This window comes from Cotesia typhae, unplaced genomic scaffold (assembly GCF_013202065.1).
Source record: "Cotesia typhae breed Kobodo isofemale line unplaced genomic scaffold, CoteBio_Ctyphae scaffold_121, whole genome shotgun sequence".
Classification (NCBI taxonomy): Eukaryota; Metazoa; Arthropoda; class Insecta; order Hymenoptera; family Braconidae; genus Cotesia; species Cotesia typhae.
In genome coordinates, this window is record NW_027423773.1 from 5,298,013 (window position 1) to 5,324,855 (window position 26,843).

The window sequence follows — 26,843 nt, forward strand, 5'->3', positions numbered from 1 at the left end:
ACAACAAACCTGATATTGTGCTCTTTGACAAGGCTACTCGTGACATTTATGTCATTGAGTTTTCGGCCCCAGCCGAATACAATATCTCGGCCAAAGAAGAGCACAAACACCAGATATATCAGGATCTCCTGTTTGAAATTGGCAAACTGTACCCAGGTTACCGTGTCAAGCTCGTCGTTTTGGTTGTCGGCGTCCTTGGAGGGATGAAACAGTCTTTTGTGTCTTCACTTGCGAAGATACCGGCTTGCAGTTCAGCAGCCGTGTCTCTAGCAGTGCGGATGCAAAAGGCTGTCATTTTGGGATCCCTGCGTCTACTTAGGCAAATGAATTTGGCCTGCTGCACTCACTAACCGCCTTGTTGTGTGGAGTGGTGCAGCAGTAATGGATGGCGCTCAGGCTGGGCCCTCGGAGAGTCGGACTCCGGGGAAAACCCCCCTGAGCAATTAATAACAAATTAATAATAATAATAATAATAATAATAATAATAATAATAATAATAAAAACTCAGAAGTGCTCCCCACAACCGGTCCTTTTCGGATGAGGACCATTCATCAGATGGGAGGAGCACGCCGGACCCGATGAATGATGACGACCCTGGCGCCTTAAGGACATACTTTAAGTGGACGGAGGAACTGAGAGTCGATCTCTTGGTGTGCTACCAACGTAGCGAGCCGGGGGTGAGCGGCTATATGGCCCGGATGCACACTCTTTGGAGTGATATGCATCTGGAGCTAGCGCATTTTACGCCCAAACACCAGCGTAAATATGCCGCTCATCTTCGGCGAAATAGAAGATCGCTTGTGCTGGACAGAAGGCAGTCTAATAGACTTTCCTTTTCGGCGCAACTACACCAAGAGCGACGCCGTTCCTCCTTGGACAACAACAATCCCTTTGTAGGACGGCAAGTAAGTATATCTAAAAAGATAACTTACTCCCAACAACAGCTTGACGCGGTAAACGAAGATCTCCGTGCAAACATCCTGGATGATTCCACCCTGCTCACTGTGAGCCAGGCTGTGTATGGTGCAGCAGTTTCGGCTTTTCCGAAAGAGAGACATTGTCTCTCGATCGAGGCAAGGTTGCGACAGCGCATCTTACAACTTGGCTCCAAAATTGACAGATCCCGGAAACATGTCTCCCGCATTCAGTGTGTAATTGAGTTCGAAACAACTCAAAAAGCATACACGCCCCGAATTCGACGCATTGCTGCTGAACTTCGGTGGCGTCATCACACACTGAACAAGAGTACTCTTCTTGTCATCAAAGAAGAGTCTCTTAATAAATTGCGGGCTCTAGTGACTGCCAAAAAGTCATTAGAGAAAAGGCTGAAGCGGTTGGTCGACAACTCGTTGTTTCGATCCAGCCCTTCACGGTTTCTGACACCAAAGACCGATGTTACCGGGACTTATCCAACACCTGAGCGGGTGGAAGCTTTTTGGACTGAGTTGTATGGAGATCAACCAAACGTGAACGCCAATACTCCAGCTCTGCACGACTTCAAAACATTCTGTCGGGAACACCGTCGGCAGAATGCTGATGAAGAGAGCCCTGCAGTCAGTGTGGATGAAGTTCGTTCAACTCTAAATGGCAGCAAAAATTGGGCTTCCCCGGGACCAGATGGCATTAATGTCTTCTGGTGGAAGAAGTTTACTTCTACCCACCTCCATCTGGCCCGCATATTTACATCATACATTAGAGCTGACGATCCGATTCCGGACTGGCTTGTAGAAGGGTGAACCGTACTGATACCTAAAATAGGTTACTTGTCTGACCCTAAGAATTTCAGGCCTATCACCTGCTTGAATGCGGTTTATAAAATTTTTACAAAAATTTTAAATAACCGTATCTTGCAGCAGATAGAGCCTGTATGACAACAGATATATGAACAACGTGACAGTAAAAGAGGCCTGTCAGGTTGCAAGGAGAACCTGATAGTGGATCGATGCGTCTTACAAGATGCGATCTACTATCAACGCAACTTGTCAATGGCTTGGATTGACTATCGCAAGGCATTTGACTCAACTCCTCATGAGTTGATTTTATATCTACTCAAACGCCTGGGAGTCAATCCGGAAATAGTGGAATGCATTCGGCGTACAATGCAGCTCTGGCGAACGCGTTTTCACATTGGAAGTGGAAACACATTGCACGTAACCGGAGTTGTAGAGTATAAACAGGGGGTCTTCCAAGGTGATTCCTTGAGCCCTCTGCTGTTTTGCGTTTCACTGCTGCCTATATCTGTTGCTCGCCGTAAAACTCATGGGTACTCTGTGGGGCCTCCGGGTAATCGAAAATATTCGATCACCTATCTGCTTTACATGGATGATCTGAAGCTATATAGTGCTGATGAAGATCATCTACAAGCGGCCCTCAACATCGTAGCAGAGTACACATGAGATGTCGGAATGTCTTTTGGGTTGGACAAGTGTGCGGTCGTACATCTGGCGAGGCGTAAGTGCTCTGATACTGGTGATGATGTCGAGTTAGTGGATGGGAGCGTCTTAAGACAATTAGACGCCGGGGAGTTGTATAGATATCTAGGAATGGAAGAGCACCTTATGCATGCGGTCTCTGAAGTCCGAGCAACTTTCCAGTGCGAGTATGTTAGGAGACGCCGGAAAATTTGGTCCTCCGAACTTTCCGGCAAAAACAAAGTCTCAGCTACTAATATGCTCGCTGTCCCAGTCTTACTATACTCTTTCGGTGTCCTGAAATGGACCCGAAAGGATTTACGAGATCTCGACATCATAACCCGTAAGATTACCAATGTGAATCGGAGCATGCACCCCAATTCATCAGTCGCCAGATTATACCTCTCCCGATCCATCCGTGGGAGAGGTTTGCAGAGTTTGGAGCGGCTTCACGACCGTTTGGTCCTGGGTGTATCACACGAAGTTGCCAATTTCACTGCAGACGAGGATGACTTTCTTATGCAAATTGTACATAAACATGAAAATGCGCATAAGGGGTCATTCTTGTATAAGGCAGCAATATATGCGGCAAGAACCCTTGGTCTTGGAGAAATAAACGCTCTTATGGAACTCCGAAAGGAGGAATTTAAGAGCGTCATCAGGAACGCCGAGGAAAAACTACTCCTTAGCGAACTGATGGACAAGTCCATGCACAGCGTGTTCTTTAAACACGTGCGTGATCATGGCTTGTCCATCCAGCTGACGTTTTCCTTCTTAAAGTCAGCGGGCCTGATGTCCGAGACTGAAGGGTTCATATTTGCCTGCCAAGATGGTGTCATTAACACTCTTGAGTACCGTAGCAAGGTGCTCCAGGTGCAGCTTCCGGACACGTCCTGTAGGAGGTGTAGACAACATCCGGAGACGCTTATGCACCTTTTGTCGGCATGTCCAGTGCTGGCGAGAGGTGCATATATCCAGCGTCACAATGCTGCCCTGAGAGTACTGTACTACTATCTTCGTCATTGCTACGGTATTGACATGACAATTATTTGCCAGGAGATATTCCCCAGGTTGTTGAGAATGACAGTTGCAAAATTTATTGGAACATGCCATTTGCAACAACCCGGCGGATAGATCACAAAAAACCTGATATTGTGCTCTTCGACAAGGCCACTCGTGACATTTATGTCATTGAGTTCTCGGCCCCGGCTGAATACAACATCTCAGCCAAAGAAGAGCACAAAAGACAAATATATCAGGATCTCCTGTTTGAAATTGGCAAACTTTACCCAGGTTACCGTGTCAAGCTTGTCGTCCTGATTGTTGGCGTCCTAGGAGGGATGAAACAGTCTTTTGTATCCTCACTTGCCAAAGTTCCAGCTTGCTCATCAAAAGCTGAGTGGTCCAGCAGTAACGGATGGAACTCAGGCTGGGCCCTCGGAGAATCGGACTCCGGGGATAACCCCCCTGAGCATTTAATAGCAAAGTAATAATAATAATAATAATAATAATAATAATAATTGTGTGTGTATGGGTTTTTTTCCAAAGAGGTACGAAAAAAAATCTTCAACAGACACCGCTATCGCTAACTCTGTCGCCCATCTTACGGCAGATATCGATAGTCGGTAGTGTGGAGATTTTTACCCACTAAAAAAATCATTCCTCTTCCCCTCTCCTCTAGATAGTACGGGGAGGACTGGATTGGAACCACGTTAGCATTACTTCAATCCAGCCGTACTGCGTCTCACGACGCCTACTCCTGGCTACTGGTCTCTTTCTGCGATTTTGTCTTTCAGGTGCTGTGCATAAGCTGCAACAGCAGACCATTTTTTCTCTTGTTCGATCATATAGGTCACCAGGCTTGAGGGGGAGAGCCTGGTGCCAATGATCTCTTCGGTGCTTCTTCTGTAGTCCTTCCACCGAGCACACTCGAAGAATGTGTGTTCGGCGTCGTCGATTTTAACCGGGCAGTATTTGCATGTTGGTGTGTTGTGTAAGCCCATCTTGAAGAGATAGGCGTTGTACTGCTCATGTCCTGTCAGTAGTTGGGTCAGGAAAAAATCCGTGTCCCCGTGTTTCCGAGAGAGCCAGGCGTTGATGTTTGGGATCAGTCACGCTGTCCATCTGCCTGTCTTTCCCGACGTTCATCGGTCCTGCCACTCCTGCTGCGTTTCCGTTTTTATCTTCGTTTTTGCCTCCTTCATGTTTTCGCCGCCGATTTTAGCATCGTAGAGTTTTGCTCTTTCGATCGCTAATAGGTCGATGGGCGCGGCTCCCGCAATGACCAATACAGCCGCTTCTGAAGCTGTGCGGTAAGCGCAGGCAACCCTGAGAGCGCCTCGCCGCTGTACTGCTGCTATTTTTCGCCGGTAGGTCTTCTGCTTTAATATGTCTGCCCATATCTCCGCTCCATAAAGCAGTACCGAGTGGACTGCTTCTAGAAGAACTCTTCGCTTTTTTGTTCTTGGTCCCATGGTGTTGGTCATAATTCGTGCTAGGCTAGACACAGTCTTGCTGGCTTTCTTGCATGCACTGTCGATGTGTTCACGGAAAGATAGTTTCTCGTCTATCATTACCCCTAGCTAGCGCAGGGCCCTTGTTGACGTGAGTGTTGTTCCTCCCAAGTCCACAGCGAATGGTTTTGGGAACCATTTTTGACGTGTCAAAACGACCATCTCGGTTTTCTGTTTGGCGAGTTTCAGGTGATGCTTATCGAGCCAAGTCTCGATGGTGTCGATGGTTTCCCGAACTAGCAGTTCGGCTTCTTCTACGCTGTCTGCCACTATAGTGGCTGCAACGTCGTCTGCAAACCCTGTTAACTCTACTTGCTCTGGCAACGGAATTTCAAGAAGCTCGTCGTAGTCTGCGTTCCATAGATCAGGCCTCATTATTGAGCCTTGCGGCACGCCAGCTATTATGGCGTATTCTTGTGGTCCTTCAGTAGTTTCAACTATAAGCTTTCTATCATCAGGGTAATTGTCGACTAGTGCCAGATTTTTTGGCTCCACGTCAAACTTGTGCTCCAGAGCATCTAAAATGTCTCCCCAATTTGCGCTGTTAAATGCGTTTTTGATATCTAGCGTGAGGAGAATGCATACTTTACGAGCTTTAAGGCTACTAGTCCATGCTTCTCTCGCTGTCCCTACGACTTTGTGGATCGCGCCGACTGTTGAATGTCCTTTCCGGAAGCCATGTTGGTTTGCGGCAAAACCTCCAGCACGATCGATATCGTTCCGTAATCTTCCCTGTATAAGCTTTTCGAGCAATTTCCCAGCAATGTCTAACATGCAGAGTGGTCTGAACGACGAGGGTGTTACAGGGCCACCTTTGCCTTTATCTAGTAGAACCAATCTCTGCCGCTTCCAGACCGCGGGAAACGTGCCAGTTGCCAAGCATGCGTTGTAGGTGTTCAGGAGTATGTCTAGATATTCCAGGGCTACTGTCTTGATCACCGATGCTGATATGCCATCAGGGCAGGGTGCATTTCCTGACTTGAGGGTCTTCGCTGCATCCTGTATCTCCTCGATTATGAAAATTGTTATACTGTTTTTCACATAATGTCTTTTTTTCCTTGGTTGGTGTTTGGGGAACAGCTCCGCTACGATGCTGCTTATTAAAGCAGGTGATTTCGGCGCTTCTGGTGAAGCCTTTCCAAGTCGTTTGGTGACAATTTGGTAGGCTTTACCCCAGATGTCATCATCAAGGTCATTACAGATCTCTTGCCACAATTTTGCTTTGCTCGCTTTGATTGCCCGGTTGAGTTTCTTTTTGGCCTGCTTATACTCGCTCAGAAGTAGATCTTGATTGGGGGAACGTTTCGCAGCTCTCATTGCTAGCCGACGTAGTTTGTGGCATTTTTTCCAGAGTTCTGCTATGTCTGCTGACCACCAGTACGCCGGTCCGTGGAAACTCTGATTTTTCAGCCGTGGCATAGAGGCGTCACAGGCGGCAGCAATTTCCTTCATAATGTTTAGCACTGCCTTTTCCGTCTCGCTGCACGTATCCGGAGTCGGGTTATTCTGCAGAATAGACCAACTTCGTGCAAGTGAAGCTTTCAATGCCTCTGGATCAAGCCTTTTGGCATTCCACTTCCGCTTAGAGACGACACACTGTGAAACCGGAGCAAATGCCAATCCAACGCTGAATGTCACGAACTGGTGATCACTGCCACTGTATTCTTCGGATACTACCCAGTCTTTGATCATGTTGGCAGTCCTTGGAGTCGCCAATGAGATGTCGAGAATGGATTCTTGGTACCCTGGTCTTCTAAAGGTTGTTGTGCTCCCGGTGTTCAACACTATGAGGTCGAGTCTAGCCGCGACGTCAGCGACCTCGTTTCCTCTGGTATCGGAGAGAGCAGCGCCCCACTCAGCTGATTTAGCGTTGAAGTCTCCGGCTACGATAACTTCACCGTTGAACTTAGTGACCGCATCTTCTATATTCGACAGTTTCTGTCGGAACACACTAATCCCTTCGTTAGGTGAGAGATAGACGCTCATGAAGTAGGTTGTAGGGGTTTGAATCCAGACAAAACCTGCTCCACTTCCGCTGTTGTTGACAGTAACGTTCTTTGTGTTCACAATCCAAATTGCTGCCGTAGCCGTTTTGTCTACGAACCATGTTTTACCTTCAATGTTTAGATATTACTTGCAGATAAAGCAGACGTCACGTTTGTCTTCAAAAACACGCTGGCGCAGCAGGTTTTGCGCCAAGGCGCACCTATTCAGGTTGCCTTGTAGAATGCGTGTCATTTCTGACCTCTCGTGGCTTTTGCAAGCGCTTTACGGAATGCCTTGCATGCTCCAGTGCCAGAAATATGGCATAGACTATTCTGGGCAACTTTGTACGAAGCACAAAGGAAGCATTTTAGCTTCTCCGTGCAGTTTACGGCCTTGTGGTTCTCTCCGCCACATTTGTAGCAGCACTTGCTTCTGTCTGGTCCCGCACACTGACGTGTGTGGTGTCCATAACCAAGACATTTAAAACAACGTGTTACTTTTACTACTGGGCGTATACGACAATTCACCAAACCGATCCCTATGCGGGCCTTGTCAAGGGCCTTAATCACACTGGGCTCGTCTAGTTCGCAGAAGGCTGCCCGATTACCTCGTGGTGTGGGCTTTGTCAAATTGACCCGTTTGACCTCCAATCTGTTAGTGAATTCACGTTTGAGTGCTTCGCGGACTTTGCTCTCGGTAGAGATTTCATCCAGGTCGAGGATCTCGATCGTTGCTGTTGGTGTTAGCGTCTTGACCGTGCCGATGTTTGCAGTGGCTGATTTTACTGCATCGGTGAAAACCTTACTGTCCTCGGTCTTTCGAGACATTTCAAGGAGAACGCCTCCATGTTTCGTCTTTTTAATAAACTTTATGTCTACGCCCGTCTCGACAGGGCTTACCTTAGCCTTGATTTCCTCGAGAAGATCGGCGTATGTTCGCCCTTCAACTGGTTGGACAAGCACAGCTTTAGTTCTCGTCCTGTTCCTTCTCGGTTTTTTTGAGCCACCCTTACTTGGCTGGTTTTGGGCTTCAGTAGTTTTTGTCCCTGGCTCCTGTTCTCTTTAGTTCTTTTTCTTTTGCCGTGTCACGTTGATCCAGGCATTATCTCGGTCTGTCTTTTTCTGTGCTGGTTTGTCGATTTCAGAGGAAGGGCTGGGTATCGACAGCGGTCTCTTCTTTTTGTTCTCTTTTTCTTGCTGTGATTTCTCAGGAGTGACCAAAAACGCTTGTGATTTGGTGGTCGTCTCCGGAGATGTTTGCGTGGTTGTCGCCAACATCGATGCTGGTTTGTTGGCCAACTTATATGCCGTGGCAATGGACGCTACTAATTTTCTGAGTTCATGATGGAGATTTCTCTTGTCCTTTATGAACTCTGTCAACTCTTCGATCTTGCTGCCAAGCCGTTCCATTGGCGATTATTGGCCGGTGATAGTCGGTAGAGAGTTGATCCTCCCTCGATACATGTTAGTGTTGACGGGAGCAACAGGTCTTCTACTTCTTGGAGAAACGCCTGTTTGCTGAGCGTCTACTTCCATCTGAGCTGTATCGGTACTCCCTGTAGCATTGCTAGACGGCAGAGCCATGGGGTCCACTCTGCTGTTCAAACGGTCGCTTGATAACGACGAGTTCAGGCCCGCTTGTACGCCTTCCCGCGCCGGTACTGAGGTATCCCCCCTCTGCACCGTAGACTATGTTTGAATGTTTTCTGACATTTCATATCATCTTTTTGCTAGGATTTGGTCCACCCCGAGTATTTTATTTCCTCGGTACCCGACGTATCTGGCGCGCAGGTATGACGAGTATTCCCCTATCCACCACCTGGGGAGGCGCCCGATGCGGGACCCAGCAAGCCCGACACAAGGTGCGTGTGTGTGTGTGTGTGTGTGTGTGTGTGTGTGTGTGTGTGTGTGTGTGTGTGTGTGTGTGTGTGTGTGTGTGTGTGTGAGTGTGTGTGTGTGTGTGTGTGTGTGTGTGTGTGTGTGTGTGTGTGTGTGTGTGTGTGTGTGTGTGTGTGTGTGTGTGTGTGTGTGTGTGTGTGCAAGTATGTGAACCACTTATAACTTTTGAACGGTTTGACCGATTTTATCGCGGCTGGCGTTATCCGTAAGAGCTTGACCAAACTTAGATTTTGACTACGATTTAGACCAATTCAAACCAGTAGATTTTGAGAAATTCTGAAAAATCTCAAAATAACCACGAAAAAAAAAATTTTTTGGAGGTTGTTTTTTCTAAACAACATTTCTATAAAGCTTTATCGATCAATTTCAAAACTAATCAGCTGTTAAACTTGAAAGACTACGTCAATCACCGCTAATCGGGTCAAAATAGGTTGATTCGTGCGAGAGGTTTCGTGAACGGAAGAAAACCGAAAAAAGTGTTTATTTTGAAATTACTCCGAAATTTCTAGTTCGATCTGTAGGTTATGTAGTTGAAGCATATGTTGTCGGTATGATCAATAAAATACGAAAAAAAATTAATTTCTTGCATAAAAAGTTTTTATAATTTCACAGGGATTAGTATTTCCCAAGTGTGTTCTCCTCTGCAAATTGATTATGCAACAGATCTACACTCTGGGTATTTCTAATTCATACATATTCTGTTAATTCTTTTTTTAAGTAACATTTAACATTATTCATTTTTAAGGATTATTATGTTAGTGTGATTGGTTATGAATTGTTAACATTGTAGTTGTTTAGCGGTTTCTACTGAACCGTTTATTACTTTATATTTTTATATGTTCTCATCGTCATTAGTCTTTGCCACATTGTATCTAATAGTATTGTAATCTTGTTTCCGCATTTGAAGTTCAAGGTCCAACGATAGGTATTGGGACATGTAACAAAAACAATGCTAAAACATAATATTACTAATCGATAATAGATCACAATTCTTACTCCCTTGAGTGATACCCTGCACTCTCTATCACAAGTCAAGGGACTAGTTATTTTGGCAAATTGCTTGAGAGGGCTTCGTGATTAAAAATTGCTTGACTTCCGGAAACCCGCAGGCATGTAGGTCGAGTGTGAATCTATTGTCCTTGTTTGAGTTTTTGCCTGTAAGTACCTCATTTGCTAACTTACTGACAAGTCGAGCTTGAGTCTTTTTCAAGTATCGTACTGTCTTCTGGCGTTGAGTAATTTATTTTTTTATTGTATCTCAAATACATATTATTCGAATTCTAGTAGAAAGTAAAGGGTATCAAGTACCTTTCCCGAAAGCCACATGTTTGGGTCCTCAAGTTAGCCAGTAGTGTTATGAATTTGTGATAATATTTGTTTGAAATAATCCGACAGAGAAATTCGCGTTTATCTCAATGACATAAATGTTGAGAACTTCACTTCCTTCAATCGAATAACTACTAAAAATATTATTAATAATCAATTCAAATATTACTGATTTATTGCGAATTGAGAAGTAATTACATTTTTATTATTGAATTATTTAGATATCTTTTTATTAGTTATTATAAAGCTAGGTTATTAAATATTTGACGATTTGGTGGCACCACATAAGAATTTTACCCACCGAGTATAATAGATAATCATTGTTATTGAATGGATACTGTTATAAACTACAATTTACAGAATTAAAACTATTTTCAAACTTTATGTGTTTTTTTCAGTTGTTATCAATTTGAATATACTTGATATTATTTGAATTTGGTCGCCGGAGAAACATCATTTTTCCTCTTTCCATGCGTTATTTTCTCTTTCTCTCTGTTAATGATATCATAATTTTCTTTTCCCACAGATGCCTGCAAATTGGCCCTAAACATGAAGGGTTTGTGATTTTCCTGATAGGAAAAAAATAACTGGCATTCTAACATGCATTAACCCAGCCGAAGTTGCAGCTGCGGCGGTGCATAGGAGGTTGAGAGCACCACCAAAATCCTGTATTTGCATTGATGGTTCAATGGGGTTTAAAAAGGAGTAAACTTTCCCAGTTAGTCCAAGCCAAACGAAGTTCACGTAAACCTACGGCCGAAATTTGACGTAAAGTTTACGCTAACAGTAGAGCAACAGTTACACTTATAACTGTTGACGTAAAGTTAACGTTAACTTTCTGCAAATTCGCATTAACTTCGAGCGAACCTTTCAGAAAATTCCGGCAATAGATTTACGCTTACTTGATGTTGAAGTTGAAGTCAAGTTATGAGAAACTGTTGCAAATGCAGAGGTTGACGCGAAGTTAAAGTAATGTTGACGTAAACCATCAAACATTAACTTAGTTGATGGTCAACCTGTGCTAACTGGGTTTGCTCCAATAACTTAACTAATAGGAAATGAAATATTCACATCTGTTTTTCCTCATAATTCAGCTTGTATAAAATTGAATGAATATCGAAAACACTTTAAAAATCCCACCAAGAAAATCAACAATTTTCGTAAAATCCGGAAGTTATTGTTTTCACCCCTACTATAGAAATCGAGTTTTCATCAAATCTCGACATTTTGAGGCCCTAAAAAGCTATTCTGGCTCGTTGAGCGATGAAATCAGTATGCATGTAGGTATAAGTCTGTGGGTGTGTGTGTGCTTTTTTTTTTTTGAGGTAGGTAAAATACATTTCCTCAGTACGCTAGTCGAAAGTACTTGGTTTTGGCTGCGATTTCAAGGCAGAAAGTCCAACTTTTGTGCCGCGCTAGGATTACTCATGCGCAATCTATAATCGCGGGCCGAAAAAAAAATAGTAGTGCGACGAAAGAGTTTTGATGCACTGGGGTGACTCGACGCTACCACTTTTGTGCTTACATATAACTTTAAATATGATTCTTTCAGAGGTCTCAATGTTTTTATTCTAGAAAATATTTTTTGTTAGTATTGTATTTTGATTAAATAGAATTGATATCCTTGAAAAATTCATAAAATGTATTATAATTTTAGACAAATCATTATTTATTAGAATTAAAATAATTAAAAAAGTACGTTATCTCGAGAAGAATCTGAAAATTAAGACAAAAAACTTTGTAATTTGTGTGATTAATTTAATTTTTTTGACAAAATTATTTATTTTTGAATTCTAATATTTCATGCTTACAACATTCACAGTCATGTTAATATATCCGTATGATAATTTGATATGGGATAATTGAGTATTTATTTAGAAATAAGATTCATTGTTTTGCTCATAAAAAAAATATAGTACTTGTTAGCAGGCTATATTCTATTTTAAAAACGATGACATTTGCTATTTTTTATGCCTGCCTTCCTCGCAGAGTCCAAATTCAAATCCAAATTTTGAATATCCTCTACCTGAAATGATAACCACATGCATGCAGATTACAACGCGGCTTAGTTTTTATATTTCAGATAATCCGTTTTTGAATTAAAGATGAGACCATGGTGGGGAAATTTTTTTTTGTAGTCCACAAAAATGCTTATAACTTTGTGACAACATAATATTTCTTAATTAAAATTTAGGAGAATGATCTTCAATGTACACTCTATAAAATAAATGAAACTCGATTCCTTAATTCTTTTATTATCCCAGTTCTCAATTATTCTTTCTTATCGCTATTTTCATATTTAGTCCTCAAAATCGCCCATAACGTTTTTAAGCTCTTCGAACACAAAAATATAATTTTCGTGACATTATGAGGTCTCCGAGCTGATAGAAGTTTTATCAAATACTAATATTTTAATTTTCAAACCGCAATAACTTTTGAAAAAATGAACCGTTTATTATGCGGTTAACGGCTTTCGATGCAGTTTTTTGTTCTTCATACAGAATTTATAAATTTTAATGGATTAAACAAAGAATTCTAAAGTTATTTCAAAAAAACACTTTTTTCGGTTTCTCTCGACATCGATAACTAACGAATAAGTCAACCGATTTCGACCTGGCTGGCGGCGATCGACGTGGTTTCTGTATGTTAAGAGCTTATGAGTCTTATAACTAATTTAGTAGTGTAATAAAACTTTATTTATATATTAACCAAGTTAATTGTAAATAATATCTATCAAAATATTGTTCGTGAAAAATTTCCTCATTCATTTATCTGCATTAATCATATTTCGTTTATAAATGAGCTTTCTCTACTGATGAATAATTTCATCTATGAAAATAATCACCATCATTCCCTTTTCCCTCAGAAACTGAGCAGCTGGCCTGAGTTACTTAAAGAACATCTGAGCTCCTCGACATTTTCTGATGAGTGAACAGTAAATACCGTACACAGTTTTGTGGAAGCAGGAACGTAAGTACATTCTATACGCCTTGTTGATCGATTCATAGCATCAGGAAAGATAAGCGTAGGAATTCAACGGCTAAATCGTAAAAAAATCTGAATCTATTCAGTTAAAATATGATAAATGAAGTTCTTATATAATTCTATACGGAAAAGACAATGACAATGGATTATGCTTAAAATAAACCAATCATTGGTTTAGCGTCGATATTCGATCGGCAACTGCCTTGTTTGAATTTGTTACGAAGTTGACCTCATTCGTTCCTTATTTCCATCTAAAAAAATCGTACAGCTTCGTTATTAATATTTTATGTCGGGTCTCTTCATATTATTAGATATGAATCTTAGAGTATTTGCTGGGCGCTTTCTTGTTTTCAGATGTGCCCAATTAATTATCGAACCTTTTATCACTATCAGCACTCACTATTTCTTTCAGTAACTCCTATCCTATCCAAAAATAGATATAAATTTTCTACAGGTTTCTTGCGGTATCAAATACTAACAAGCATTACAGAAGCTGGAGTCAAATGTGGTTTCTTGTAACAAAAACAGTTTGAATGATGTCAGTCTATAATCTTTAAGGAAAACAAAGGAAAGATATTTATAATAAAATCGTATTTTCATCCGGAAAAAGGCCCATCAAGCTGAAATAGAAGTAAATTTACCATCTTGAAAACGGATCACGTATTTTTCTACTCTTGCCTTCATCGTGATACTATTTCATCATTTTCACTCACAAGAGGAAAGTTATCGTACATTCATGAATTTAAAAAACAAAATTTCAATTTAAATAAAAAACGCTTTGCGAGAAAATAGGTGATTAAATACTTGATCGAGTAGACTTTTGTTTTATAAGATTTTTCTGTAATTCAAAAGAATTTATGAACCGACAATAGCTACGATAGCTACTAAATTTTGGATCTTTTACGAAAATATTAAGTTTTGGAATTCTAGAATAAATTAGATATATTGGCAAAGTTAAAATAATCCCAATATTTCTGATCGGCTTCACTTTGACCTTAAATAACTTTTGAAGGATTCGAACTATCAAAAAATTGTAGGCAACATTTTTTGTAGAACGTTTAAATTTCTAAAAAAAAATTAGGAATACGGTAGACCCTGAAGGCCATTCGTGCAACTTCCCGCAGATTCCATACCTAGGTGCATAAAACTGCACTAATGATGTTATTTCAATTTATACAATTTGTATGTTATTTTGATCTCTTCGAGCTTAAAAGTCTGATAGAAGTATCATAGAACAATATTCTTTAAATTTTCAAACCGCACTAACTTTTCAATAAATCAACCGATTTTCACGCGGTTGGCAGATTTTAACGCAATTTTTTTAGTTTTATGATGAATCTTCAAGTTTGAATTGATAAAACTAGGAAATTTGAAGTAATTCCAAAAAAACACTTTTTTTGGTTTTTTGTTGTTCATGATATTTCTTGAACGAATTAACCAATTTTGAGCGGCTTGACGGCGATCGACGTAATTTTTCATGCTAATAGCTGATTAGTTTTTGAAATCGATCAGTGCAGCCGTTTAAAAGTTATTCCAAAAAATGTCGAAGCTATGTTAAAAAAACACTTGTTTCCAAATATTTTATCGAGGATATCACACACACACACACACACACGCGCGCGCGCGCGCGCGAACGCTCACACATACATGCATGCATACAGACATAGTGACAACATCGCGGGAATAGTCAGGGAAGCTTCCTGTGACCTTCAAACGTCGAGATCTGATGAAAACTCGATTTTTGCAAAACAGGGTGAAAACAATAACTTCCCGATTTTTGAAAATCTGAGATTTTTAGCGGGAAGTTAAAAAAATTTGTTACAAATTGTCTGTATGACAATACTTTATAAAAATCAGATGGAGCCGAAAAAAAGTTTTGTCTGAGTAACTCGAAAAAAAAATCGATGAGTTCGATATAGAATCTCTTAACATTTAAACGAAGAGCTAATTATTTTACATGAGTATTTTTTATCTATACTTTGGACCATGCTTACGGGAAAATATAAAAAAAAATTATGAGAACGGTTGAGCCTTAATCTGTGGAATTTGCCTCTACGTACGAGTTAGAAACGCTTAAGAAATAATTTATTCTGATATATTAAGATCTTCGAGCTCTAAAATCCAACTTTTTTACTTTTTTAAACTCAAAAATCTTCTGGTTGTTGAATACATATTGATTTTAAAAGTATTACTTGCAATATCTTTGAATCAGTCATTTTAGATGACTTGCAGAGTTAGACGCAATTCTTTAAACTTAAAAATCTTATTTAGACGACATTGGCAGCGTTCGACGGAGAATCTGAAGCACTTGTAGTTACTTTATTACATCAAAAATAATTCTAGAAATTCCGAAGTTGTTGAAAAAGAAACCATTTTTCTAAATTTTTCATAAACAATTTTTGTTCAACGTTGTAACAGGGTAAAATAACCCTAAATCGATAAGTCACCGGATATCGATAATTATTCGACATATCACTGGCGCGTCTCGATCTTCGGGCCTAAAGAGAGAATAGGAGAGGGTGAGTTTGGGTTAAAATAGGTGAGCTGTGTAGTGAAAAAGGGAGAAATAGTGTGACCGCCAGACAGTGTGCCACGGAAATCAAAAAAGACCGATCGCCGGAGTAGTGACGAGACGAAGGAAGCCAACTACAACTAGGACTTCATCCTCAACGAGTGAGCTAGATCATCGTTTGGTTCGTTAAGGTATCAATTATTACTCCGTGGGAAAGAAGTGGACCACGGTTTACCTAATACTTGATTACATCGCCTATTTAATTATCAATTTGATCGTTTAATCGACGATTATTTAATTAATGAGAATTTTGATATTCGCTAGTTTAAATTGAGCAATTTTCATGGAGGCTAATATCCGAGAGTCACTCAACCGACCTTGCGGGATAAAGTATTTCTACACACTTCGCAAGAAATTTTAGACAAACAAAAATTAATCAATTAAGTTCATAAATATCCGAAAAATTCGTTTTTTAAATTGTTATAACTTTTGAACGGCTCGACCGAATCGAACAAAACTAGTGGCGTTACAAAGAGTTTCATCAAACTTAGATTTCCTGAGAATTTGAACTGATTCGGACCGATAGATTTTGAGAAAAATCAAAAAAACCCCAAAAAATTAAGAAAAATTTTATTTTTAAATGTGGTTTTTTTGGAATAACTTTTAAACGGCGTTTCGATCCACTCCAAAATCTAATCAGCTCTTAACCTTAAAAAACCACATCGAATGCCGTTTTGCAAATCGAAATCGGTTGATTCGTGCGTGAGTTATCGTTGTCGAAAGAAAACCCAAAAAAGTGTTTTTTCGGAATTACTTCGAAATTCCTAGATCGATCAATTCGAACTTGAAAGTTCTTTATGGGACCTTAAAAACTGTGTCGATCGCCACCAAGAACGTGAGAATCAGTGCATTCAGTCAAAAGTTATTGCGATTTGAAAATTCAAAAATAGTGTTTTATTACATCTCTATCAGACTTTTGAGCTCAAAAGCCTAGAAAAGCTATCTCTTTGAGCTCAAAGAGCTCAAAAATGTAATAAGTGTAATTTTGAGCGCTTAAGTATGGAATTATTGGGAAATTTCAGGTATGGCCTTTAGTCAACCGTTTTTTAACTTCCCGCTAAGAAAATCAATGATTTTCAAAAAATTGGAAAGTTATTGGTTTTACCCCGTTTTGAAAAAATCGAGCTTTTAACAAATCTCGATGTTTTGAGGCCCTAGGAAGCTTCCCTGACTCCCCCTAACAGGGTGTCACTATGTCTGTATATAGAGCTCAAAATGACCCGAAAATTATATTTTTGAGCTCAAAAAGCTCATAATCATAATAAGTACAATTTTGAGCGCTTAAATATGGAACCAGCGGGAAATTGCAGGAATGGCCTGTAGGGTCAACCGTTTTCCTAATTTTTATTAGGATTAAATTGATGATCAAAAATAATTCTCGGTTTGAATAAATTTTATCTTGACAGAATATTAAGACCTCTGTCTACATAATTTTAGTTTATTGATTCAAGACATTAGGACCTCTTGTTTTAATCAATTATGGTTGTAACATTAAGACCACGGCAATAGATTAGTCAGGAATTTTAATCTAATCATAATATTTTAATAATCAAATTAAAATAAAATTAACGGTCAGAATTTGAGAATTCGAAAATGTTTAGTTCAAAGCGAATTTAGAATTATCGGTTAATTGGAAATTGATTGTTAATTGAAAATTATCGTTAATTAAATCTAATAATTGAATAATTAAATGCCGTCATTCTAAATCAATATTAATTATCGCGAATTTTCTTGAAATAAAATTAATAATCAATTAAGCAAAGTGTGGGTTATGTGTGTGAAGATTAGTGTGGGTAATGTGTCATAGAGAGTGTTAATAGTGTTAAGTTGGTACTGGTTACACTGTTATATATTGTTCTAACTGATGTGTGCTCATTACTTGGACCTTCTCTAAATCTCAACCTAGTTTTAACTTATATCTAGTGACCCTAGTATTAGTTCTAGCACCTACGACCTGAGCCGAGTTCACGTTCAGGAACCGGCACCAAGGGGCAGTGATTCCTTCCATCTTATTTTATCTCTTGGTGGCGTCCAGGCACAACCTGGCGCAAAGCATTGTCTTGGACCTAGGAGGTCACCTCGCCGAAGTCTGGGTACACTGTTTCAATGGTTTCTAAGACCAGCTTGGGATTTGAACCCACGCCTGGCCAGTGAGCCAGTCCGAGTCCTCTCTAGGCCTTGCGCCTGAGACCACTCAGCTAACATCACCGGTTTACTCAAAAGTTATTGCGGTTTGAAAATTCGAAAAATAATGTTCTGAAAGACTTCTATAAGATTTTTGAGCTCGAAGAGCTCAAAAGCATTAGAAAGCTATCTCTCTGAGCTCGGAGAGCTCAAAAACATCAGTAAATTTTTAAGCGCTAAGGTATGGAATTAGCGGGAAGTTACAGGGATGTCCTTCAGGGTCAACTATTTTCCTAATTTTTTTTAGTTCAAATAATCCTGCTAGGAGTTCTGCTGGTCTCGCAGACGCATCTTTTTTCCGAGGGCTCGCCGGAAAAGACTGAGTGTCAACGCAGCCCAGTAGACTAAACAGTTTACATTGTGGGATTTGGACTGCGTTGATATTTTCATAGGGCAGCCTAAGATAGGGCAACGTTGCTAAATTTTTATTGTATAAACTCATGGTAATTATTATTCGAAACGCATTCTGTCTTCAAACTTCTTCTGGAGCAGCTAGTCCGAGGACTTAATAGAAAAGCAATCGCTACTAGTTCAAGGCTGAACGTGTTCTATCCAGCGTTCTACCCTGATCCCTTCACCTGGAGCGTTTATTCGACGCAGCACTAGCGCGTCTTGATCATCGGGCCTGAAGAGACAGTGAAAGAGAGTAGTTTTGGGTTATTACAGATGAGCCGTGTAGTGCAAAAGGAGAGAAGTGGTGTGACCGCCAGACATAGTGCCACGGAAAATCCAGAAGGACCGATCCCCGGAGTAGTGACGAGACGAAGAAAGCCAAATATAACTAGAACTTTATCCTCAAGCAGTGAGTTAGATAATCGTTTTATTCGTCAAGGTATCAATAATTACTCTTTGGGAAAGAAGTGGACCGCGGTTTACCTAATACTTGATTACTTCTCCTCTTAAATTATTTATTTGATTGTTTAATCTACGATTATTTAATTAATCAGAATTTGATAATATTCGTTAGTTTGAACTGAGTAATTTTCATTAAGATCTATACCCAAGAGTCATTCTTGTTGACCTTGAGGGATAAATTCTTTTAACATTCTAGTGAGAAATTTTAATCAACTAAAATTAATCCGTTAAATTTATTTAACATCGGAAATCTTTTTATTAATTGTTATAATTTTATAGAAAATTAATTCGGTAAAATGAATGATTAATTTTGATGCTTGAAAAATAATCGACAAGTATTTTCAGGTGGAAATTTGGTCAAGCATCGCTAAAGATTTTTGCGTCGCAGTCATTCCAAGTACCTTACGTCAAAACAGCCAAACTAGCGAATGTTTCAGTGTCTAAATTTCAGTGTGTCAACTGTTGTCGATTTTTGTAATTGAATATTTTATATAGAATTTTTGCCAAAAATTATATTAGAATATTGTTATTAATAATATCGAATTACCTCATGTGAACTCTACTAAATGCCTTGGATTATATATTAACAATGATCTCTCCTGGAAAAACCATATCTCTTATACTGTTAAAAAGATTAATTCTGCTCTATATTGTTTAAAAATCCGGAAAAACATATTTACTATGGAAATAAGGAAACTATTGGTTATGGCTACTGTATTACCATTAATAGATTATTGTTCTGTTGTTCTTAGTGATTCGAATGTTGAAAATGATTTAAAATTACAACGTGCCTTAAATAGTGCAATAAGATTTATTTTCAATTTAAAGCGAGATGAGCATATAACGCCATATAGACAACAATTATGTTGGCTGTCAGTCAAATCTAGAAGATCGTACTTCTTAGTAACTTACTTCTATAAATTGTTAACTATTGATAAGCCTATTTATTTAAGAGAAATGTTCATTGATGTTGATTATAGGCGTTCAGAAAGAATTGCAATTAAAAATAACAATTTAAACTTTTTAATACCTAAGTTCACAAAATCTTGCCTAGAACATTCTTTTGTTATATCAGCAATACGTTTATGGCAAAATCTTCTACCGGATGTATTAGATGCAAGTTCTTTAGAAGTTTTCAAAAAGAACATTTTTAACTACCTTCTATCAAATGACTTCTAGATTGATTGACATTACTGAGTTTATGTGCAATGTTATGTTATGTTGTTTTATTGAGTTAGTTATATACAAGTTTTTAGTTAACTCTTAGTTCAATTAGGAAATTGACTTATTTAAATCTCACTACAATTTAAACATAAAATTATTACCAAATGCACTTTTCAAATTATTAATATTGTTAAGCATAACACATTCTTTTATTACTTTTATATTTATACACTTGTTAATTTCATGTATTATTTGTATTATTTTTGTAAATTTACAGTTACACAAAAATTATTTTGTATTTCATACCTTGCCATTTGGCATGTGCCTTGGCATTTATTACTAATAATTACTAATAATAATAATAATAATAATAATAATAATAATAATAATATATAGTGGATCGATGCGTCTTACAAGATGCGATCTACTATCAACGCAACCTGTCAATGGCTTGGTTTGACTATCGCAAGGCATTTGACTCAACTCCACAATGAGTTGATTTTATATCTACTCAAATGCCTGGGAGTCAATCCCGAAATAGTTGAATGCATTCGGCGTACAATGCAGCTCTGGCGAACGCGTTTTCACATTGGAAGTGGAAACGCATTGCACGTAACCGGAGTTGTAGAGTACAAACGAGGGGTCTTCCAAGGCGATTCCTTGAGCCCTCTGCTGTTTTGCATTTCACTGCTGCCTATATCTGATGCTCTCCGTAAAACTCGTGGGTACTCTGTGGGGCCTCCGGGTGATCGAAAATATTCGATCACCCATCTGCTTTACATGGATGATCTGAAGCTATATAGTGCTGATGAAGATCATCTACAAGCAGCCCTCAACATCGTAGCAGAGTACACACGAGATGTCGGAATGTCTTTTGGGTTGGACAAGTGTGCGGTCGTACACCTGGCGAGGGGTAAGTGCTCTGAAACGGGTGATGATGTCGAGTTAGTAGATGGGAGCGTCTTAAGACAATTAGACGCCGGAGAGTTGTATAGATATCTAGGAATGGAAGAGAACCGCATGCATGCGGTCTCTGAAGTCCGAGCAACTCTCCAGAGCGAGTATGTTAGGAGACTCCGGAAAATTTGGTCCTCCGAACTTTCCGGCAAAAATAAAGTCTCTGTTACTAACATGCTTGTTTCACTTGGTTCTCTCCGTCTCTTAAGGAAAATGACTTTGGCCTGCTGCACTCACTAACCGCCTTGTTGTGCGGAGTGGTGCAGCAGTAATGGATGGCGCTCAGGCCGGGCCCTCGGAGAGTCGGACTCCGGGGAAAACCCCCCTGAGCAATTAATAACAAATAATAATAATAATAATAATAATAATAATAATAATAATAATAATAATAATTGTTACGTTCCCAAATTATGGGTGTAATTAATTTTTAAATTTAAATAATTTATTTAAATGTCCAGATTTTGACCTCGTTAGGAAGTCGATAGACACCAGGTGGGTCATGTCACTGATTTATCCGCGAAGTACTTTTTACATATAAGTTTGGATAATTCAGATTTTTAATTTATAAATAAAATATATTTTAATATTTTACTTTTGTTTTACCTGCTTACAGGTAGATAATGGGTAGAGTGCCTGAACGCTGGCTAGCGCTCTGGGCGATTTCACCAGGGTGAGAACAGCTAATAAGCGCTCTTACCCTGGGGGTAATAGTTAGGATATTTTTGGATAGGATACCCGAACGCTGGCTAGCGCTCGAGGTAAAGGAACCAGGGTGAAACGCTGATAAGCGCTCTCAACCCTGGTTGAAGGTTTTAATAAGTACCCATTTTAATTGATTGACAATTAAAAAAGAAGTATTTATTAATAAGGAATTGGCAGGTTCAGCCTCGGACCAGCAGAGATTCCTTCTCTGCTAAGTCCTCGGACTGGCTATTCCAGAGGAAGTCTGGAAACAGAATGTATCATACAATAATACTTACAATGAGTTTTATAATGAATTTAAGCAACGTTGCATCGCAGGTTACCCTATGATAACATCAACGCAGTCCAAAACCCACAACGTAGACTGTTTAGTCTACTAGGCTGCGTTGACGTTCTATAAATCTGTTATCTCGAGGTATTTCCGTTACGAAATACCTCGGATAATAATTAAATGATTTAAATAATTATTTAATGATTTTTAATATTAATATTAATATTGATATATTTAGAAAACTTTAAATAAATTTGAAATTTACGAGAACGTAACATAATATTGATTGAATTATTTTTAAATTACAAAATAGATTATTACGTGTTAATTAGTTAATTGAATTTAAGTTTGTGGAATATTTAGACAAATTAAAATTACTATAGTTTATTAAAAATTAATAATTATCAGCGTGGACATCAATTCCAGAAATTTAAATGATTTGATGTAGAGAATTCTTATTAATAATTTTGGTTATAATTAATTAATTTTCGTCGTTAATTTTAAATTAATAATTTCTGAATTAATTATTAAAATTATTATTGTAATTAAATTACTTATCAAAACTAATTTTGCAAATTCTCGGACAAAACAATCGTTGTTAATGGTAAATTACACAGTAATTATTGGGCTGTTACTGGTGTAACTTGAGCGGGTTATGAGAGTCTGCTGCAGAACATCTAGGTTTACGTTTGGTCACTGGGCTATTACTCCTGTCAGCCAACGACCCCTTGCATACGATTGGTCTTTCTGCAGGGTGATTAAACAGTTAAGTTTGTTTGGTTCGTTTAGTTAGTTTATAATTTCACACGTGTAGACACCGAAAGGAACACGTGTTAGAAATCGACGGGTAGACATCGAAATGGGTTCGGCGAGAATACTTATCTTATTAAGTGTGGACGGTGTGAGTGAGTGGGTGTAATTTTGTTAATTTTTAATAAGTCACGCTATTGTTAAGTTTTCTTTTCTTGTTAATAAATATTGGCTAATTTGTTAATTGAATTTTTATTATTCAACAGCACTTTCCTCCACTCTCTCTACACTACGATAAGTTTTCTCAGCTCTGGACCGGTCCCAGGAACCGTAATAATAAACCTGAACTCGAAGAGCTCAAAAACATAATAAGTGCAATTTCGAGCGCTTAATTACGGAAGTAGCGAGAAGTTGCAGGGATGGCCTTCAGGATCAACCGTTTTCCTAATTTTTTTTTCAACAAAACCGATGTAACCCCTTTATGAAGGTAGTGAGAAGATGTCATACATAAATCGTCTTTTAGTTTATGCGTTATGCTGATTATAATTGTTATGATTGTGAATAATAAATTGTACAATTGTGATTGGTGATGGTTGTTGTTATTTTCTAACTTTTAATGTTACGTTTGTTATGTTCGGATTAATTATATTTAAATAATTATTGGTAGAGTGGGCCTTGAGAAGGTTCGGACACGTTATAGATAGATTTTCTCTGGTAGAGACGCTACAAGAGTTTTATTTTTATTGTGGCTTTCGAACGCCTCCCGGTAACCAGAAGTTCCAACGGCAAATTTAAAGGGAGGTCGGTAACAAATATTGAACTCACAGTCGTCCTTTACGAATTTTCTAGCGGATTTGGATTTGAATTGGTCGATTGGTAGATTCTGGAATGATTTCTTCTCCTTCTCTCGTGGTAAAGATCGGTGTATTTATAGAGGTTCAGGATCTTAATTTAGAATGAAGTGAGCCAGAAGTTCTAGTTTTATGGTTTATTCAATTATTTGCCCTATGGGCTAGACGCAATCAATGTACAGTATTTCACTTATGAACTATCACTTATTTCTATGTTTTACAGTGTTTAATTATGAGTTCGTAACTAGAGTGACGACACCGACAGATACTTAGATCTGCCGTGAAATAAATAATAGATAGAATTGTTATAATTTTAGATAAAGATATCACTACGGAAAACGGGGCCTTCGATACAGCTCGAAGAGCACAATTGCGCGGTTCGTAGAAGATATAATTTAAAGAATCAAAAGATAATAATGAATTTAGAGTTGTGTGTAAGTAACCTAGTGTTTTACATTGCCTCATACGTGACGCGGTACAAGGACCCACACGGGTTCTACGAGGATACCTTTCCTCGTATTCTTTAATAAAAGACTGATCAAGTGATCTGTGGTGTTTAGTGGTTTTATACACCCCGATCGCATTTTCGGAAGGGAGTTGAATTTTGTTATTGGTCTAAAAATGGAAATTTGGCAGAACGTGGATAGAACGTGGACAGTGCGCTCATATCGTAATCAAGGTGCTGTCAGAGTGGTTGTCGAAATTTATAAGGAGCAAGCGCTGCACTTTTCGTCGAGGAAGAGAGACCCTGTGTGTTATATAAGGACAACGCCGGATATAACACCTTTTTCGATATTATAGAAAATTTATAGTGAAAATTTTACTTCTTGTTCCATAATCGATAAAGAAGAATTTTAATTCCAGTTATTTAAATATACATTTATAGAAAATCATAATAGAACCGTTCATTATTAAATAGAAAATTGATAATTGACAAAAAAAAATGATTACTTGAACTCCCGCGCACACAAGACTCCATGCGCGATAAGCCGTACGGCTAACCCTCTTGTCTATCAAACACTTAGAAGAAATATTGAAGAAGCTTGTATGTAAATTGTGTTCGAGACATTGGCTTAGCTATTATTATTATTATTATTATTATTATTATTATTTTGTTATTAAATGCTCAGGGGGGTTATCCCCGGAGTCCGATTCTCCGAGGGCCCAGCCTGAGCACCATCCGTTACTGCTGGACCACTCCGCACAACAAGGCGGTTAGTGATCACAGCAGGCCAAAGTCATTTCCCTTAAGAGACGGAGAGAACCAAGTAAAACAGCCTTCTGCATCCTAACTGCCAAGAACTCAGCTTTTGATGAGCAAGCTGGAACTTTGGCAAGTGAGGATACAAAAGACTGCTTCATCCCTCCTAGGACGCCAACAATCAGGACGACAAGCTTGACACGGTAACCTGGGTAAAGTTTACCAATTTCAAACAGGAGATCCTGATATATTTGTCTTTTGTGCTCTTCTTTGGCTGAGATGTTGTATTCAGCCGGGGCCAAGAACTCAATGACATAAATGTCATGAGTGGCCTTGTCGAAGAGCACAATATCAGGTTTGGTGTGATCTATCCGCCGGGTTGTTGCAAATGGCATGTTCCAATAAATTTTGCAACTGTCATTCTCAACAACCTGGGGAATATCTCCTGGCAAATAAGGCAGCACTGGTGTCACGTCAATACCGTAGCAATGACGAAGATAGTAGTACAGTACTCTCAGGGCAGCATTGTGACGCTGGATATATGCACCTCTCGCCAGCACTGGACATGCCGACAAAAGGTGCATAAGCGTCTCCGGATGTTGTCTACACCTCCTACAGGACGTGTCCGGAAGCTGCACCTGGAGCACCTTGCTACGGTACTCAAGAGTGTTAATGACACCATCTTGGCAGGCAAATATGAACCCTTCAGTCTCGGACATCAGGCCCGCTGACTTTAAGAAGGAAAACGTCAGCTGGATGGACAAGCCATGATCACGCACGTGTTTAAAGAACACGCTGTGCATGGACTTGTCCATCAGTTCGCCAAGGAGTAGTTTTTCCTCGGCGTTCCTGATGACGCTCTTAAATTCCTCCTTTCGGAGTTCCATAAGAGCGTTTATTTCTCCAAGACCAAGGGTTCTTGCCGCATATATTGCTGCCTTATACAAGAATGACCCCTTATGCGCATTTTCATGTTTATGTACAATTTGCATAAGAAAGTCATCCTCGTCTGCAGTGAAATTGACAACTTCGTGAGTTAAACCCAGGACCAAACGGTCGTGAAGCCGCTCCAAACTCTGCAAACCTCTCCCACTGATGGACCGGGAGAGGTATAATCTGGCGACTGATGAATTGGGGTGCATGCTCCGATTCATATTAATGATCTTACGGGTTTTGATGTCGAGATCTCGTAAATCCTTTCGGGTCCATTTCAGGACACCGAAAGAGTATAGTAAGACTGGGACAGCGAGCATGTTAGTAGCTGAGACTTTGTTTTTGCCGGAAAGTTCGGAGGACCAAATTTTCCGGAGTCTCCTAACATACTCGCTCTGGAGAGTTGTTCGGACTTCAGAGACCGCATGCATGCGGTGCTCTTCCATTCCTAGATATCTATACAACTCCCCGGCGTCTAATTGGCTTAAGACGCTCCCATCCACTAATTCGACATCATCACCAGTATCAGAGCACTTACCCCTCGCCAGATGTACGACCGCACACTTGTCCAACCCAAAAGACATTCCGACATCTCGTGTGTACTCTGCTACGATGTTGAGGGCTGCTTGTAGATGATCTTCATCAGCACTATATAGCTTCAGATCATCCATGTAAAGCAGATGGGTGATCGAATATTTTCGATCACCCGGAGGCCCCACAGAGTACCCACGAGTTTTACGGAGAGCAACAGATATAGGCAGCAGTGAAATGCAAAACAGCAGAGGGCTCAAGGAATCGCCTTGGAAGACCCCTCGTTTGTACTCTACAACTCCGGTTACGTGCAATGCGTTTCCACTTCCAATGTGAAATCGCGTTCGCCAGAGCTGCATTGTACGCCGAATACATTCCACTATTTCGGGATTGACTCCCAGGCATTTGAGTAGATATAAAATTAACTCATGTGGAGTTGAGTCAAATGCCTTGCGATAGTCAATCCAAGCCATTGACAGGTTGCGTTGATAGTAGATCGCATCTTGTAAGACGCATCGATCCACTATCAGGTTCTCCTTGCAACCTGACAGGCCTCTCTTTACTGCCACGTTGTTCACATATCTGTTGCCATACAGGCTCTATCTGCTGCAAGATACGGTTATTTAAAATTTTTGTAAAAATTTTATAAACCGCATTCAAGCAGGTGATAGGCCTGAAATTCTTAGGGTCAGACAAGTCACCTTTTTTAGGTATCAGTACGGTTCGCCCTTCTACAAGCCAGTCCGGAATCGG

General features: G+C 39.6%; 1 protein-coding gene across 1 annotated transcript in view; it reads left to right on the forward strand.

Moving 5' to 3' along the window:
• Positions 1–26,843, forward strand: part of Lmx1a (LIM homeobox transcription factor 1 alpha) — a 271,702-nt gene that overhangs the window by 108,150 nt on the left and 136,709 nt on the right. The gene's annotated exons all lie outside the window — the stretch shown is intronic.